The 17999-nt window shown below is 46.5% G+C and overlaps 1 protein-coding gene across 7 annotated transcripts in view; it reads right to left on the bottom strand.

The window, feature by feature from the left end:
- Window positions 1-17999, bottom strand: part of SLC29A1 (solute carrier family 29 member 1 (Augustine blood group)) — an 84449-nt gene that overhangs the window by 40058 nt on the left and 26392 nt on the right. For 4 of the 7 annotated variants that reach the window (XM_066618619.1, XM_066618617.1, XM_066618620.1 and 1 more), the window contains one exon: window positions 8082-8199. The exons of the other annotated variants lie outside the window; for them this stretch is intronic. The gene's annotated coding sequence lies outside the window, so the exon portion shown is untranslated. The remainder of the gene's footprint in view (window positions 1-8081; window positions 8200-17999) is intronic. 7 annotated transcript variants of the gene reach the window in all.

The following is a 17999-nucleotide window of genomic DNA, read 5'->3' as shown; positions in this document are numbered from 1 at the left end:
GGAAGAGGGCAGAACTCTCACAATGTCAAGGTTCACTTGGAGAGATCCATGGGAGTTAAACTAATGTAAAACAAGTTTAAATATGAGCTGTAAATGTTACCTAAAGAAAGGAACCAGGGGATGAACTGCGGGCTTACAAGACACACCTGACCAGCTGTCAAAGATGCTGAAGTTGCCTGCGCTGAGCAGGGATGACCTCCAAAGACTTCCAGCTCTAGTATTCTTTGAGTCTGGTCAATGCCTGAATGGGAAACCACCTGGTACCCCATGGACACTGCCTTGACTTCTACCATGGATGAAAAGTATAACAAACAGAAATAAGCGTCTAAAGCAGTGCTTCCCAGACTCCTATAAGGGAGTTGGGAGCACTATAAGTATGTGCAGGGGAGGGGCTATGGCAGCAATGTAATCCCCAGGATTGTGCCACTGCCAGGGATGGGATGGGGTTTTTCATTTACCTGCAGCCACTGCAGAAGTCCTAGGGGGGCCCGGGAGGTCCTTCATGGGCCTCCCCATGCCTCCAAACATGTAAAAAAAGAAAAATGGCACTTCTGGTTTACATAGTGAAACCATAAGTGCCTGTTTTCACATGTTTGGAGGCATAGGTTCCACTGCAGAGGGCTCCCCAGACCCCAGCACTGGCTGCCAGTAAGTAAAAAAACTCCCCTCCCCAACCCTTAAAGGGGCAAGGACAAGTGCTTCACCGGCTGATGGGTTGCGACCCACCAGTTTGGGAACCACTGGTCTACAGGCATGTCCACATTACAAGTTTAAAACTGACAGCATGTTGGTTCAACTCTGAGACATTCCATAAGAATTGTAACTTTGTATGAGTGCTAAGAATTAAGAGAATTCTACACCATAATTTCCCAGAGTGGAGGCAGCATTTAAACTGAAAATTAAACCGGTCTACAATATGAACGTATATATTGTACATGAACAAACATGACATAATAAAAAAAAAAATACAAGCAGCAATTAAACTTTGCTATAAAATCAGTAGTTCTTAACTGAATTGTTTCCATCACTTTTGATGAGATTTCCACATAAAGCCTTTTTCTTGACAGACGTTCCACAAGGTTTGACATGGGGAGAGTCTGGAGATGGGTAGCCAGTTGGTATATTAGCCCAAGAATAGATGTTTAAATGATGGAGAGCCTTTGGAACTTTAAAGTAAGGATACGACTGCTTCCAGAAAGATTGCATGGCCTGAAACACTGCATAGCTACAAATCATTCTCCCATTTACTACCATTCAGCTGCTTAGGACAGGAAGCTGGAATGCCCTTTGAACAGTGAAAAACCCAATCCTGTTTCCAGTGAAACTTCAAGTGTATTAGGGAACATCAAGGGAAGCAATGAAATTGCAGATTGGCTCAGATTCCAGTACCTGTACCAAGTGCCCGTATATTCTGCATAAGTATAAATAATCTCATCTGGCATTTTGACCAAATAACCTTTTTTGAAAAGAATTTCCATCATCACATTGTAGCCTTCCTTTCCTTACTATTCGAGCAGGATAGGGCAACTCCATCGTGAGTGAAGGCCTGCTTGAATGAGCTTTTACCTCTCATGACATGACAAGAATGTAAAGACATAAAAGTCCTACTGAACCAGGTATAGGGTTCATCTAGTCCAGCACCACATTTCTCACAATGGCCTACCAGCTGGGAAGCCTCACACGATACCCAGGGACAGCATAGGAGAGAAGGTAAACTTCCTTCCTGCCTTTGCTCCCTTGCAACTGAGAGTCAGGCATACTGCCAGTGAACCCAGAAGTGGTGCCTGCACTTGCACAGTTCCATCTTTGTTAAACAAGCCCTTTTTGGATTATGGGCCCTGGACAAGTCATAAATAGCAGCAAAACACTGACAGATGCTTATTTGGAAATAAAAAACCCAGTGGGAGGAAAATTTCCAAGGGGGGAAAAATGATATAGTCTTCACAAGGAATGACTACTCCCCAGGTAGAAGATGCAACCAGGACAAACCTGGGCATGAATTCTGAAGCAAGAGCCAGGAGAGTTGCTACACCCCTGATAATATCTGATTGCAGAACCCAAACTATATGAGATGGTTGGAAGGCAGAACTGCCAGCTCTTGAAGCTGTCAGCATAGCATAGTTTGGGAAAGGAGTAGCTCAAAAGTACTTGGCTCCAAGATGTGATTCAGTGATGCAGCACCTGCTTTTCATGCAGAAGATCCTAGGTGCAGACCCTGTCTTCTCTGGATAGGGCAGAGAAAAATTCCTGGCTGAAACCCTGGAGAACCACTGCTGGTCTGCAAATACTGACCTAGATGGACTAATGATTCAGTTCAGTCCAAGGCAACTTCCTATGATCCATTTCTCAAAAATCTGTAGAGCAGTGTTTCTCAAACTGTGGGTTGGGACCCACTAGGTGGGTCATGAGCCAATTTCAGATAGGTCCCCATTCATTTCAATATTCTATTTTTAAGATATTAGACTTGATACTATCATGGTATGTGACTGCATTTCGGGAAATGTTACAGATCTGTACTTTTAACAGACTAGTATGTATATGCGTTTAACAATGATAGTAAATGGGACATACTCCTGGATAAGCGTGGGTAGGATTGCAGCCTAGGGCTGTTAAAAATTTTTTTCCTGTTTGATGATGTCGCTGCTGGTCATGACATTACTTCCGGTGGGTCCAAACACTCATTCTAAAAAGTGGGTTCCAGTGCTAAAAGTTTAAGAACCACTGTTGTAGAGATTTTCAGGTTAGTTAATAGTATTCCCTATGAAAGAGTTCCTCAAAATCTGCTCCAAGAATATGGACCATTCTTCTCCTATCAGTGACTTCAAAAGGAAGATCTGCTGCTGCTTTCATCTTTAGAAACTGACCCCACCCAGAAACATTGGTGCAATCTGGTTCTTGGTGTGATCATAAATACCGGGTTTGCAGCACGAGTTCACTGTTGCAACAGGGCGGGTGTGACCAGAAGCTCATAGCTCACTCCTCAGAAGAGAACAAAGGAAATGTTATCAGGCACACTGGTGTGTGAAAAGACAACTTAGGAGTCCCACACACTATTCTGGTAAGGGACGGGAATCTAATGAGAGATATCAGTTCCTGTGCTACTCCCTTTATAGTACAGGCACGCGCTGCTTAACAACCGTTCACTTAATGATGGACTGCATATATGACGGTGGTCAAAACACAGTAAAGATGCCCTTAATGAGGCAATCGCATCTCCCATAGCCTGCAGCAGGGGGTCTGTTTACACAACAGAGAAGCTCTAAATGCAAAGAAGAGGCAGTCTGTCTCCAGTAGCCTGTGCAGCCAGGGAGTGTCTGTTTACACAATAAAGGCAATAGATTTGACTGAATGTTCACTTAATGACCTAATCACATAACAGGGATAGGAGAACACATCCCTGTCATTAAGTGGTGCACACCCATATATTTCTTCCCTCCTTCACATAGCTAACTCCTCCCAGGAGTCAACAAAGACCCTCTTGGCTATCCAAGCCACCCAGGAATATAAAACCTTGCTCCTTTGTGCCCAGAAATCTGCCCTTTTCCACTTCTCTGGGTCCAGCGACTGGTTCTGGTTCTACCTGCACTGTGTTTCACAAGAGTAAAGTGGGTCAACTCAAAAGCACCAGCTTTCTACAACAGAATGGTAAGGGCCTAGGATTTCCTCCTAGGATTTCATTAGAAAAGGTATTGAGAACAAAAGAGCTAATATTATAACGCCGTTGTACAAATCAATGGTAAGGCCACACCTGGAGTATTGTGTTCAGTTCTGGTCGCCGCATCTCAAAAAAGACATAGTGGAAATGGAAAAGGGGCAAAAGAGAGCGACCAAGATGATTACTGGGCTGGGGCACCTTCCTTATGAGGAAAGGCTACGGCATTTGGGCCTCTACAGCCTAGAAAGGAGACGCCTGAGGGGGGACAAGATTGAGACATACAAAATTATGCAGGGGATGGACAGAGTGGATAGAGAGATGCTCTTTACACTCTCACATAACACGAGAACCAAGGGACATCTGCTAAAATTGAGTGTTGGGAGAGTCAGAACAGACAAAAGAAAATATTTCTTTACTTGGAGTGTGGTTGGTCTGCGGTACTCCTTGCCACAGGATGTGGTGATGGCGTCTGGCCTGGATGCCTTTAAAAGGGGATTGGACAAGTTTCTGGAGAAAAAATCCATTATGGGTTACAAGCCATGATGTGTATGTGCAACCTCCTGATTTTAGAAATGGGCTATGTTAGATGCAAGAGAGGGCACCAGGATGCAGGTCTCTTGTTATCTGGTGTGCTCCCTGGGGCATTTGGTGGGGCCGCTGTGAGATACAGGAAGCTGGACTAAATGGGCCTATGGCCTGATCCAGTGGGGCTGTTCTTATGGATTTAATACTCTGTGTCCATCTCTTTAATTCATCAGTATAGATTCCCTTAAAAGGGTGAAAGAAATGTGGGATAGAAATAGTTTTAAAGCAAATAAGTAAACAGTGGGGCTGTTCTTATGTTCCTTGCTGCAGAGGCACTGGTAGGCACACTGGGGTTTCCATCAGGAAGGAAAGAAATATAGTGTTTGGTTCTGTGCCACACTGGTGAAGACAGGAATCGTCACTGCCAAAAAGGCCAAGCCAAGAAGTCTTTGGGTTTGAGGGCAGTTCCTTATATTTAAATAGTACCTTTGAAGATGTAGTACTGTGTTTTTCAAACTCTCCGGGAGTTTGGAAACTGCAGTATGTTCTTGCAGGAGAGGGGAGGGAGGCAGTGGAGGTGGTGGGGAAGGCAGCAAAATGATCCTCAGGATCGCATTGCTCAGGGGGCTGCAGGGACTGGGATGCACTCACCAGTCCCTGCAGCAGTGTCCTGGGAGTGTGGGGAGCCCTGCGTGAACACCTGCAGGGCTCCCCAGTCTTCCAAAAGTGCAAGTGGAGCAAAAGTGCAGGCTGGGGAGCCCTGCAAATGCTTGCGTAGGGCTCCCTGCACCCCGAGAAGGCTGCTGCAGGGACTGGTGAATATATCCCAGTCCCTGCAGCCCCGAGAGATGCGATCCTCGGGGGTCACATCGCTGCCTTCCCCCCTGCCCCGCCCCTTAAGGGGGCAAAGGCCAGGGCCCTCAGGCGGGGGCGTTGCAATGCCCCAGTTGGAATATCACTGGTGTAGTAGAATATCAGTTCCCTAACTCAAAGACTATCCAGGTCAGCAGTAACTTTTTACTGTCACATGTTTTACTTTACTTTTTACTGTCACAAACTTTTCAGTCACATGTTGCACCACTTGAGGACACACTGCAATACAAAGACAGTCTCCTATACCACTTACAGCAGCCTGTGCCACTTACAGTACCTGTGCTACTGGCTAGCCAGCCACCCAGGTTTTAGGTAAATGACTATGGCTCTAGGTGTTCACAGCAGGTCTGGGAAGTACACTGTGGCCAACTAAGGGCAGGTAATCCTGGGAGAGAAGACAATCCAAGTAGCAGTGTGGAGGACATCAAAGGCTCAGTATTTCCAGAGACTTCTTTGATAGAACTGAACACACACATCTTGCCCCATAAATCTAGAATTAGGGATAAGAATATCCAGGTCAGAAGCTGGAAGTTCCAAGTAGAACTAAGCTCTAGCACCTCTCATTAGGCAGTGACAAAAGAAAAAAGTTCAGATTTTGCACTGATTTGATGGGGTTGGGCATTCTGCAGAACTGATTGCTCCATTCTCGGTTTCAAAGGCCTGTTTTTCCTTTGGCCTGCAGCCTGCGTACCCTTCCTCTGCACTTGGTCATACAAGACTAGGTGAAATTACCAAGAGAAATTGGAGAGTGTTATCCAAATGACATATACTCTGAGCGATGTCTTCCGACTTAGAAACTGATTCAGCAAGGAGGCTGGCCAGGGCAGATCAGGGCATGGACAACAATAATCACACTCAGCACTGTGAGGAAACACGGCATAATTATCAGGATTGATCATTATTCACAAGACAATGAGGCGCTTGAGGCAGCCTCTGCCTGAATTATGTGGCTTGGGAAAAGCCATCATGCAATGTCCAAGTCTATGGTACCCTCCACTTTCAAAGAGATCAGGCTTACTAAGAGGGATGAACCAGAGTCTTCTTACATCTTTCCACTATAAGAAATGAACAGTTTTTTAAAGCGGAAGTAGCTGGTGGGCTTTCAACCTTGAAGAAGAGTTCTTAAGATTGAACTTGGTAACAGGTTTGAACTGCTGACTTTGTACTTGGCAAGAGGTTGGATATGTGGCTCCACTGACAACAGGAGAGGAAAAGGAACTGTTTGGAGTAACCCATTTTAGGCAAACTTTTAACAAGATCAGGGGGTGTACTCACCAATAAGAGCTTAAGATATACAATTCTTTTGCATATAATCTATAGACTAGACCAGTGGATCTCAAACTTTTCATCACCGGGACCCACTTTTTAAAATGATAATCTGCCAAGACCCACCGGAAGTCATGTCATCAACCTAGGAATGATGTCATGGCCAGAAGTGACATCATCCAGCAGGAAATTTTTTAACACCGACATATGACAAGATCAAATCCAATTAAGTAAGTAAATTAAGAGTTTAAGTTTAAAAACTTATTTGAAATAAACAAGAACTCTCCTAAACCTCCCAAGCAGTAGCTGATCCGTTTAAAAAAAAATTCCCCAAACATCCCGGAGGCTGCAATCCTATCCACACTTACCCAGGAATAAGTCCCATTGACTTTCATTGTTAAAAGCATATACGCAGTAGCCTGTTAAAAGTACAAACTGTAACATTTTCCCAAATGCTGTCACATGCCATGGTAGCATCAAGTCTATTAAAAATAAAATACACATTGAAATGAATGAGGACCCACCTGAAATTGGCTCGTGACCCACAGTTTGAAAAATACTGGACTAGACATTCAGAAATGGCACAGGCTCTGCAGCTAATTAGGGTCATTTTTACAACAATAGCTTGCATTATCTAGTACCACTGTGGCCCACCATTCTGGCAAGCATACTAGAAGATAAGCCTGGAGTAGTACGAATATAATGCTACTATATAGCATGTAAGAGTATATATGCAGCCTCTTTTCTTCTCTTCCCAGCCCTGGGATTTGGAACTACCAAGTCTACTCCACTCTGCAGAGCAAATAGCAGCCCTCTGCTGGAGAAGCAGGTAACAGAACAGACTGAACTCTAAGCCACAACCAAGCCTAGGGAACTGCCTGCTCCTCCACAGATACCTCACAAACCTAGCTGCCCATATGCAACATCTGTGCTTCAGGATGGATGCTACAAGCTAGTATGATGAAAGCATTCACTTTTGATTAGAGGAACTGGAAATTTACTGAGATTAATACCAAGATGTCAAGAAACAATAAGGACACCAAACATCGTAGAAGTAATGATCTGGCCACTGATCCTGGTCTGTGGCCAGGAACAATGTTATTTCTATGCTCCCCCATATTTTAACTAGCAAACCGTAATTAGATATAAAGTTCTAGGTTTTGTAATTTCCACAGAATCACCTTTTCACAATATGAGAAGGAAGCGACAATCCTGCCCTTAGTTTTGGGTCCTCTCCTGAAGTTATCTACCCTGAAGCATTAGTCATCTTTCAGGTTGCAAATAATAAGGACACTAAACTTTCTTTTTTTCCAGGAGACATATGATTCACTGAGCCATGTGCTTTCAAATCTCTAGTATCATGTTCTTGAGCTACCTTCTGTGGCCACTTCTTCTGGGCTTGCCTTTCAAGCGTGGCTGGTGCAGGATATGTGGTGCAAGATTGGCAACAAATAATTAGTGTCTGGCATAGAGAAATTGGTTGCCTTTCAAAAGTGATTCTGGGCCAAGTCTAAGGGCAGCTTCACATAATAATGTAAACATGGAAGATTATTTTTAAAAACAAAGCAAAGTTCATGTACCCACTTCTATCCCATGATGTGCAAAGCAACTACAGTATACTTCTTTTCCATCTTGAGTAATCAGCAAAATACTGGTGTTTTGTTTTTTTTACAAAAGTAGCTGGGGTGAAGGAAAGGAGGTGTAATGCAGTGGACAGAGTATGGGGCTATGTTTTGAAAACTGGGTTCAAAACTCTGCTTACCCAGGAAGCTTGCAGGTCAACGTTGAGCCTCTCTTTCACACACACACACCCCGGGGGGGGGGCTGTAAGGATAAATTGGAGGTGGGATAGAGAACACCATATGCCTTGTCCCAAGCACCTTGGAAGAAGGGAAGAAAAAGAGTATGATAAGAGTATGTTGGGCGCAAACCTAACCCCTTTCCAGCACTGACATAAGGGCACTGCAGCTCTGAGGTAAGGGAACAAACATTCCCTTACTTTGAGGAGACCTCCATGAATGACACCCAACGGCAGGATGCAGCACATGTCCCATTTGCACCGCTATGCCAGTGCTGGAAAGCACTGACGTAAGGGGTTAGGATTGCACCCGCTGTGCAATTTCTATGCCTATTATTGAGGTGGGGGGCAGATGTGTGACTGCTTTGTGCATACAAAGAAGCAGACACACTAACTTTCTAACATCTTCCTTCTGTTGCAATATTTCAGGAGGACTTAGCAGTCATCACAGAGCTCCACTTGTTCCTGAATGCCCACACAGGGATTTGCCAGTGGAACAACATGCTAGTCCCTTTTTTTATTCATGGAAACAAATCTCATTCTCTGAAAATGGGAAGCCTGTCACTGAGCTGATCCTGGCTAAGATGGTCTAACTTAATATATGGCAGTTTTGTAAACTGTTTATATGATATTTCTGTTGCTGTCAACTTTGCCTGTTACCAGTCTCAGATGGACTGAAACACCTTTGTGTTACAGCTGGAAGATTCTGCAATATTTCCACCCACCTCAGAGAAAGAAGGCTTGGAAAAGGACAACTGCAGGATTTAGATTCACTCTTTGGAAAGACAAATGAATGGAAGAGCACCCTTTTCACATGCAACTTCTGCACTGCATGAATTAGGGCAACAACATTTTTCTTAGTGGTTGCTGAGCTGGAACTGTGTGTTCTCATGGCATGGAACTAAGAGTAACATTCTGCAGAGTTGGGACTAAGACTAGGATGCAAAAAGAACAGCTGAATATAGTAGCTGGGAACACACACACAGCTTCCATTCTTTCTTCACCTCCTTGCTGCCTTGTCTTAGCTCTGGGGATGCTTCCAGAAATGCTACTGCTGCCCAGAACTCTGAGCAGTTGCTGAAGCACGAAATTGCTCCTGCTCAGTGGGCCTATTATACTTCTCTCCCTGTATGTATTTAGGACCACCTGTGTTTAGGACTCCACCATAGAATCTCTGTGGGTTAAATTACCAGGCCTGAGGAGTGATGAAATACTGGGGGCATACTATTGTCCTCCAGACCAGAACCCGTGGACATTATATATCTGGACTTTCAGAAGGCGTTCGACATGGTCCCTCACCAAAGGCTACTGAAAAAACTCCACAGTCAGGGAATTAGAGGGCAGGTCCTCTCCTGGATTGAGACCTGGTTGAAGACCAGGAAACAGAGAGTGGGTATCAATGGGCAATTTTCTCAGTGGAGAGAGGTGAAAAGCAGTGCGCCCCAAGGATCTGTCCTAGGATCGGTGCTCTTCAACCTCTTCATAAATGACCTGGAGACAGGGGTGAGCAGTGAGGTGGCAAAGTTTGCATACGACACCAAACTTTTCCGAGTGGTGAAGACCAGAAGTGATTGTGAGGAGCTCCAGAAGGATCTCTCCAGACTCGCAGAATGGGCAGCAAAATGGCAGGCGCGCTTCAATGTCAGTAAGTGTAAAGTCATGCACATTGGGGCAAAAAATAAAAACTTCACATATAGGCTAATGGGTTCTGAGCTGCCTGTGACAGATCAGGAGAGAGATCTTGGGGTGGTGGTGGACAAGTTGATGAAAGTGTCGACCCAATGTTCGGCGGCAGTAAAGAAGGCCAATTCTATGCTTGGGATCATTAAAAAAGGTATTGAGAACAAAACAGCTAATATTATAATGCCGTTGTACAAATCTACGGTAGGGCCACACCTGGAGTATTGTGTTCAGTTCTGGTCGCCACATCTCAAAAAGAACATAGTGGAAATGGAAAAAGTGCAAAAGAGTGTGACTAAGATGATTGCTGGGCTGGGGCACCTTCCTTATGAGGAAAGGCTACAGTGTTTGGGCCTCTTCAGCCTAGAAAAGAGACGCCTGAGGGGGGACATGATTGAGACATACAAAATTATGCATGGGAAGGATAAAGTGGATGGAGAGATGCTCTTTACACTCTCACATAACACCAGAACCAGGGGACATCCACTAAAATTGAGTGTTGGGAGAGTTGGGACAGACAAAATAAAATATTTCTTTACTCGGCGTGTGGTTGGTCTGTGGAACTCCTTGCTACAGGATGTGGTGACGACATCTGGCCTGGATGCCTTTAAAAGGGGACTGGACAAGTTTCTGGAGGAAAAATCCATTATGTGTCACAAGCCATGTTACAACCTGTACGTGCAACCTCCTGATTTTAGAAATGGGTTATGTCAGATGCAAGGGAGGGCACCAGGATGCAGGTCTCTTGTTACCTGGTGTGCTCCCTGGGGCATTTGGTGGGCCGCTGTGAGATACAGGAAGCTGGACTAGATGGGCCTAAGGCCTGATCCAGTGGGGCTGTTCTTATGTTCTGTGTGGGAGCAGCAAAGAGCCTAGAAAAGCTTCAGTCTATGGCAAGGGTTAGTGGACATGATAAGGGTGGGTGGGCTGAAACTTGACAACTACTGATAGCATATCAGGTAGAGCAGTGGCTCTCCAACTATTTAGCACCAGGACCCACTCTTTAGAATGAGAATCTGTCAGGACATGACGTCATGACTGGAAGTGACTTCATCAAGCAGGAAATTTTTTAGCAATCCTACCCACATTTACCCAGGAGTACGTCCCATTTACTATCATTGTTAGAAGCACATACACAGTAGCCCACTGATTTAGCACTGAGACCTACTTTTTAAAATGAGAATCTGTCAGGACCCACCAAAAGTGACATCATCAAGCAGGAAAATTTTTAACAATCCTACCCACACTTACCCAGGAGTAAGTCCTGTTGACTATCATTGTTAAAAGAATATACATAGTAGCTTGTTAAAAGTACAGGTCTGTAACATTTTCCCAAATGCAGTCACATACCATGGTAGCCTCAAGTCTAATATATGAAAAATAAGATATTGAAGTGAATGGGGACCTATCTGAAATCGGCTTGCAACCCACCTAGTGGGCCCCAGCCTACAGTTTGAGAAGCACTGAGATAGAGATTAATTGGTTTAGATAAGCACTGAGATTAATTGGTTTAGATAGCACTGAGATAGAGATTAATTAAAAGAGCAGGGGAGCAGCAGCAAAGTGTCTCATGCACTCAGCTGAGGAACTGAATGGAGAAGGGCTTGGAGAGGGGAATGTTTCAGGGAGGGGAGGGGGCACAGAAGGTCCTGGGTTCAATCCCAGGTATGTCCAGGTGGAGCTGGGAAAGACCCTGGAGAGCTGCTGCTGGCCAGTAGCATAAGCTAGAGGGAGCAACCAGCTTCGGAAGTTCCCTCCTCCAGCCATTCCCAGGACTCCTGCTCTTTTCAACCACCCCGTCCTTCCTGGCCCCCTGCTGCCCAGACGTGCCTCCGGGAGGATCCGTGCCAGCCAGGACGCCTTTCCTGCCTGCCACACTATTCCTCCCATCCCAGGACCGCGGGGCAGGCACAGCCCCACGTGCTCCAGATTCGACTCCTTGGAACTGCAGCGTCCAGAGTCTCTGCACTACCGGAGCCAGAGGCAGGACGCCTGCCGGTCCAGGAGAGCAGGAGCCGGCTTAGCCGCGGGAGGGCTACCATCTCTCGCTCCTCCCCAGCCGCCCGCCCCTTCAGGCTCCGGAGCCGTCTGAACTGGGCGCGCCAAATTACAAAAGCAGCTTTCCGGAAAGCTGGCGGGCTCCTTCTCCGCGCGCTCCGGCCCCACAGCCCAGGCGCGTGTCGGGGGGGGGGGGCAGCAAAAGTCAAGCACCTGCAGCCCTTGCTGGCTGAAAGCCTTTGCACCGGTTCGAGGCAGGGGGCGCAGGGTGCTCTCCTCCTGGTGGGGAGGGGGGACCCGCGCGCTCCTCCACTCGCCTGCTGGAGCGCGATGCCCTTCTGCGCGGGAACGTCCCCCGGCAGCAGCCTTGCCTGCCCATTCATTCATTCATTCATTTCCCGCCACGCTGCCGTCCAGCCAGGGCGCGTGGCCGCAGCAGCCCCCCGCTCCCTGCCCACGCCTGTGCCTGCATCACCCACCTGCCGCTCCAGCTCCTTCCACCCGCCGCGCTCCTCTTGCTCGGCTGGCAAGCCCTCGTGGCCCTATAATGGCAAGGGCTGCGCGCCTGACTCCGCCCCGACTCCCGCGTGTTCCCTGACTCACACCGCGCTTCCCCCTTCCGGCGCCGGGCCCCTGTGCGGCTGGCTTTTCGGGTCCGCAAAGGCGGGAGGGTCAGCCTGGATCCTTTCATCCCGGGGGCGAAGGATGGCTGGGGTTGCTCAGTGGGGGTGAAAGTGCATTCTGTACATGCTCAGGGGCACCCTTGCGTTTCACATGGTCCAGCAGAGACATCAGAGCCTTAGCTGAGATTAAAGCAGCCAGTTCTACCTGGCAAGAGATCCCACTGAAAAGGCCAGGGTGGTGCTCCCTTCCTCAGAGAAGGAAGACTCAAAACTGAATCCCTGCTAGGTCATCAGGTGATTTTTGAGCCAGCCACTCTCCCCCTCTTACGAGGGATTAAAATGGGGCAACCCTTCCTGTATACCACACTGAAGGAGGGGCAGGGAAAACTCAGTGTGACTTACAGCCCAATCCTATCCACACTTTCCTGTGAGTAAGCCCTATTGACTCTTATGGGACTCAGAAGACATGCATAGGATTGGGATGTTACTGAGTTAAACATACAAAGAATCACAGCTGCGCCTGCCTTCTGCCCAATCCTAAGTGACTAAAAATAATGCTTATCTAGTCATATTTATCCCACTGTTTAGCCCTCATAAGTGTCCCCAAAACAGCCTACCAGTCACTTTCAAAGAAAACAGTCAGAAGTGCAAAACTGCTATCAAACTCCCACCTAGACATCTCACAAGCGGATCCTATTCTGTACCAACCGGCATCTCACAACTGCCTCAGCTGGAGTCCCGACATCTTCCATACCCCCTCCGCTTAGAACAATTTCCAGCCAACTCTTGCCTCATCCTTGTGGCTGGCATTGTGACTGCCTGCTTGACCATCTTCTCCTATTCGGCATGAATTCCACACCGGATTGGCAGCTCTGCCAGTCCTCCCACCCTCCCCACTCTTCTATATTACCCCTGTCCCTAATTCTGTGCTTTCCCCACAAAATGCTCCAGACTTTTCTCAAGAATCCAGACCACAAAGTGGGTCACTGATATTTCCAAACATAGGGGAGGCATGGGAATGAATCTTAATAAGGCTCTGGAGCTTGCTGCCAGACACAAAAGGTTCTTCCCTGCTTTTGCTTTATGAAAACCACAGTCTGCCTTGGATGCTTGTCAAAACAAGGAGGAGGAGGAGATCCCAGAGTATTTGCCATTCCAGAAATTTGCAAGGTATCAACAGCAACTGAGCTGCTGGGAGAAAAACTCTTCAGTGAGTGATGCAGAAAGAGTATTTCTCTCCAACTAAGGGCCCAATCCTATTCAACTCTCCAGCACTGGTGCAGCCACAATGCAGCCCTGTAGTAAGGGAACAAATGTTCCCTTCCCTTAAGGAGACCTCTGTGACTGCCTCCCCACCACAAGATGCAGCACGTGCCCCATTGGCACAGCTGCACCAGCACTGGAAAATTTGATAGGATTGGGCCCTAACTTAGGGAGAGGCCATAACTCAGGGATAGAACAAATTATTTGCATGCAGTAGGTTATAGGTTCAATCCCAGAGCACCTTTCTTGCAAGGCTAGGAAAGACTCCCTCTCCAAAACCCCAAAGAGGCAATGTGGGTAATACTGAGCTAGAGTTAATTAGAGCATCAGTATAAGGCAGTTTTATAGGGTCATACATTTATAGTGCTTGCTTATTTTGACTCATTCCCAGAATTAATGGAATCAGTTCCAAAATGCAGTTTCAAGGCCAGGGCTCAGTCCTAGAGCATGTGAAGCATTAGAGCATTAGAGCATGGGCATAGTGTGCCTCTCTCAGTACCAAATATGTAACTGGGCTTCTATACATACTTATTTTTGTAAAAGGGAGAGAGAGGAAACTGGGACATAAGGTAACTACTAGTTTTTCTTTTCAGAAAGGTGGCAGCATAGTTTACAGCAACCAACACTTACAAATTAAGGCTACAATCCTAACCACACTTTCCTGAGAGTAAGCCCCATTGAACAAAATAGGACTTACTTCTGAGTAGGCCTGGTTAGGATTGTGTCCTTTGTCTGACCCAGTCAGCAGGTATTACTTTATATACACATATACCACAATTACAGTCTGATTCTACTATGTTTCTGCCCAATTCATTACAGCACAACCAAATCTTCTACCAAGATCCACCATGACTTTATATTGTGCTATGGGTGGGGGGAGATGTGCCAGGAGGAAAGAGGTGTAGAAAAAGTCAACTTGTTTCTAACCTTCTCAGTCTTTACCACAGGTGAAATTTGAAAGAGGCCATGACACCACTAAAACCATAAAATTTGCTAGAGGTGCTCACTGTAAGGCATATAAAATCACCTACCAGTGTAACTGAAAACCAACATCATTATACAATCATGTAAACACATTTGACTGTTATTTGCTGATAGCACACAGTAGTAATTTCTGCACTTTTCCCTCCTTGATTTTGCTCTCCTTTCAAGACAGACAAAATGCTCACCCAAACCTTCACTTCCAGCCACTTTATACATGGGGTTACTCTCATTGTAGAGCAAAGCTTCTTGTAGGATAACTGTGTACATTCAAGTACTATGGTAACCTAAAATCTCATCTCAGCCAGTTGTATGGGAAGCTCAGAGAAGATAGAAAGGCAACTCAAATCATAACTGGTTAAATACTGCACAATTACTCATTCCTTGTTTGTCATCTCAATGGTGTAGATATCACAGTATCAGTATCCTACTGATAGTGAGATGAGCAGTGCACCTAGTATGGTGACTTCCCAAACACCCAATCATTTTATAACTGAGTTTTGGCCTCTCAACATGTGCAAAGACAAGAGTTTCCTCCTCATCAAGACTAGCCAGGAATCACCTGCAACTTTCCCAGAGTTGTTTTGTTCTGTGGCAATTGCATATTAGCTTAAGGCTAATAAGGCTTCAAGAATGTTGCAATTATTCAAATTCTTCCATTTAAAAGCATTATGCAAACTGAACAAGCTGCTTTAATTTGCACATTCCATCTGCTTGGCTCATTGCTATAAAATGTAAGAGGACTTTTTCAGTGAACTGATCAGTTTTATTTACTTAGGGCCCAATCCTATACCCAGGCAGCACCGGCACCCTCCACGCCGCCCAGGCAATCACTGTCACAAAAGTGCCCAAAGGCAATTCTCCACTGGTGCTGATGATGTGGCGCCAGCGCTGGGCCTTGGTGCTGAGAAGTCATAGAGGATGAGCAGCCAGTAGTAAGAGTCTCCACAGCCAGTGGAGAGGTGTTTTGGGATGAGGGAGGGAACAGAACTGGGCAGGAGGAAGGCAGGCTAGAGGGAAGATCAGGCCCAGGAGGAGGGCGGAGATGGCAGCAGGCTCTACCACTGAATCCTATGCGCGCTTTCAGCCTGCATTGCCCTACACAGGCCTCCTCAGTTCTGCACCAGCAAAATAGCTGGCACAGTTCCGAGGAGACCCACTGGGGCTGCTGGGGCTTTATCCATGGTAAGGGAATGTTCTGTTACCCCAAGGAGACTCTGGTGGCTGTCCTGGCCCCACAGGATACAGTGGTGGCCATTTTGGCGCTGCTGCTTCTCTGGGCGCCACAAGGACATAGGATTTGGCTGCCTGGCTATAATCCACAGCATACAGTGGGGCTTACTTCCAAGAACACATGTATACAATTGCATTTTTAACTACGTTAATAATCCTGCCTTTCTTCCATTATGGAGTTCAAGCCAGTAAACATCAAGGTTGAAGGCAGCCTCCATCCAAGCGCTGAGACTGACCATATCTGCTTAGCAGCCACAAAGTTTCTGCGGCACCATGTGCTCAGAAGCTGGAGCTTGCTCCTGTTGGAGACCAATATCATGGCCAACCTAACAGTGCTTCCTCTCCATTTTGGAAATTTTCCATCAGTTATTAAACATGGCCAACAAGAAGTTCTTATCTAGTTTGAGTCATGAGGACTACTGTATTTCCTTTATTCAAAGACATGAGGCAACTGCACAGCTTGGCAAGAACAGAATAAAAGTTCAGGTACAGGTTGTGCCTTGTTATTCACTGGGGTTCCATTCCGGAACCTTTAGTGGATAAAAAAGATCAGTGGATACCAAATCAGTGGAAAAACAGCTTTCAAGACCCACTTCCAAGTTTCTTGTTCCTCCACTGTCGCCCCAGAATGCATTGGTATAGAAGCTATACTGCATTCAGCCACTAAAAGGGGTGAATAATGGAATCTAAGGGAATGAAATTATAATTATTTAACAGCATAAAAGTAGGAAATGGGATTTTGTTGTTTTCCTTGCCACAAGGAATTTAATGATGGACGCCCACCCCACCCCCACCCCCAGTGTAAGTGGTGAGTCAAATCAGTGGATACCAAATCAGTGAATAATGAGGCACGACCTGTATTTCTATACCATTTAAGAGCAGGAGCAGCAGGACTCTAAACCCCTAAAAACAGACGCACACCAGAATAAGCCCTGATGCATCAGCTGAAACTATTCCTCTCCTATAAACTGAAATCACTTTTGTCAAAAGAAAGAAGAATTTTATCTTCGGAGTTACAGAGGGCCCAATTCTATCCAATTTTCCAGTGCTGTTGAAGCTGTGCCAATGGGGCATGCACTGCATCTTGTGGTGGGACAGCAGTCACAAAGACCTCCTTAAGATATGAGAACATTTGTTCCTTTACCTTGGGGATGCATTGCGAAGGCACTGGTGCTGGAAAACTGGATAGGATTGGGCCCTAAGCCAGCCACCAATGCAACCCTGAGAAGAACAAGCATCTTTAGAAATAAGAAAATACAGTATAAGGAAAGCTCTGCCAGATCTGATCAAAAAGACCATCCAGCCTCTTGTTTCCTACCAGTTGTCTCTGGGAAGCACTAGTAGTTGGCAACCTTCAGTCTCGAAAGACTGGTATCGCGCTCTGAAAGGTGGTTCTGGAACAGCGTCTAGTGTGGCTGAAAAGGCCGATTCGGGAGTGACAATCCCTTCCACACTGGGAGCAAGTGCAGTCTGTCCCTGGCCTGTCTCCCTGGCTATGGGCCTTCCTTCTTTGCCTCTTAGCCTCAGACTGTTGGCCAAGTGTCTCTTCAAACTGGGAAAGGCCATGTTGCACAGCCTGCCTCCAAGCGGGCCGCTCAGAGGCCAGGGTTTCCCACTTGTTGAGGTCCACTCCTAAGGCCTTCAGATCCCTCTTGCAGATGTCCTTGTATCGCAGCTGTGGTCTACCTGTAGGGCGCTTTCCTTGCACGAGTTCTCCATAGAGGAGATCCTTTGGGATCCGGCCATCATCCATTCTCACGACATGACCGAGCCAATGCAGGCGTCTCTGTTTCAGTAGTGCATACATGCTAGGGATTCCAGCACGTTCCAGGACTGTGTTGTTTGGAACTTTGTCCTGCCAGGTGATGCCAAGAATACGTCGGAGGCTGCGCATGTGGAAAGCATTCAGTTTCCTCTCCTGTTGTGAGTGAAGAGTCCATGACTCGCTGCAGTACAGAAGTGTACTCAGGACGCAAGCTCTGTAGACCTGGATCTTGGTATGTTCCGTCAGCTTCTTGTTGGACCAGACTCTCTTTGTGAGTCTGGAAAACGTGGTAGCTGCTTTGCCGATGCGTTTGTTTAGCTCGGTATCGAGAGAAAGAGT

Source organism: Tiliqua scincoides, chromosome 1 (assembly GCF_035046505.1).
Source record: "Tiliqua scincoides isolate rTilSci1 chromosome 1, rTilSci1.hap2, whole genome shotgun sequence".
Taxonomy (NCBI): domain Eukaryota; kingdom Metazoa; phylum Chordata; class Lepidosauria; order Squamata; family Scincidae; genus Tiliqua; species Tiliqua scincoides.
Note: the sequence above shows the minus strand (reverse complement) of the source record. Positions and strands in the feature narration are given on the sequence as shown.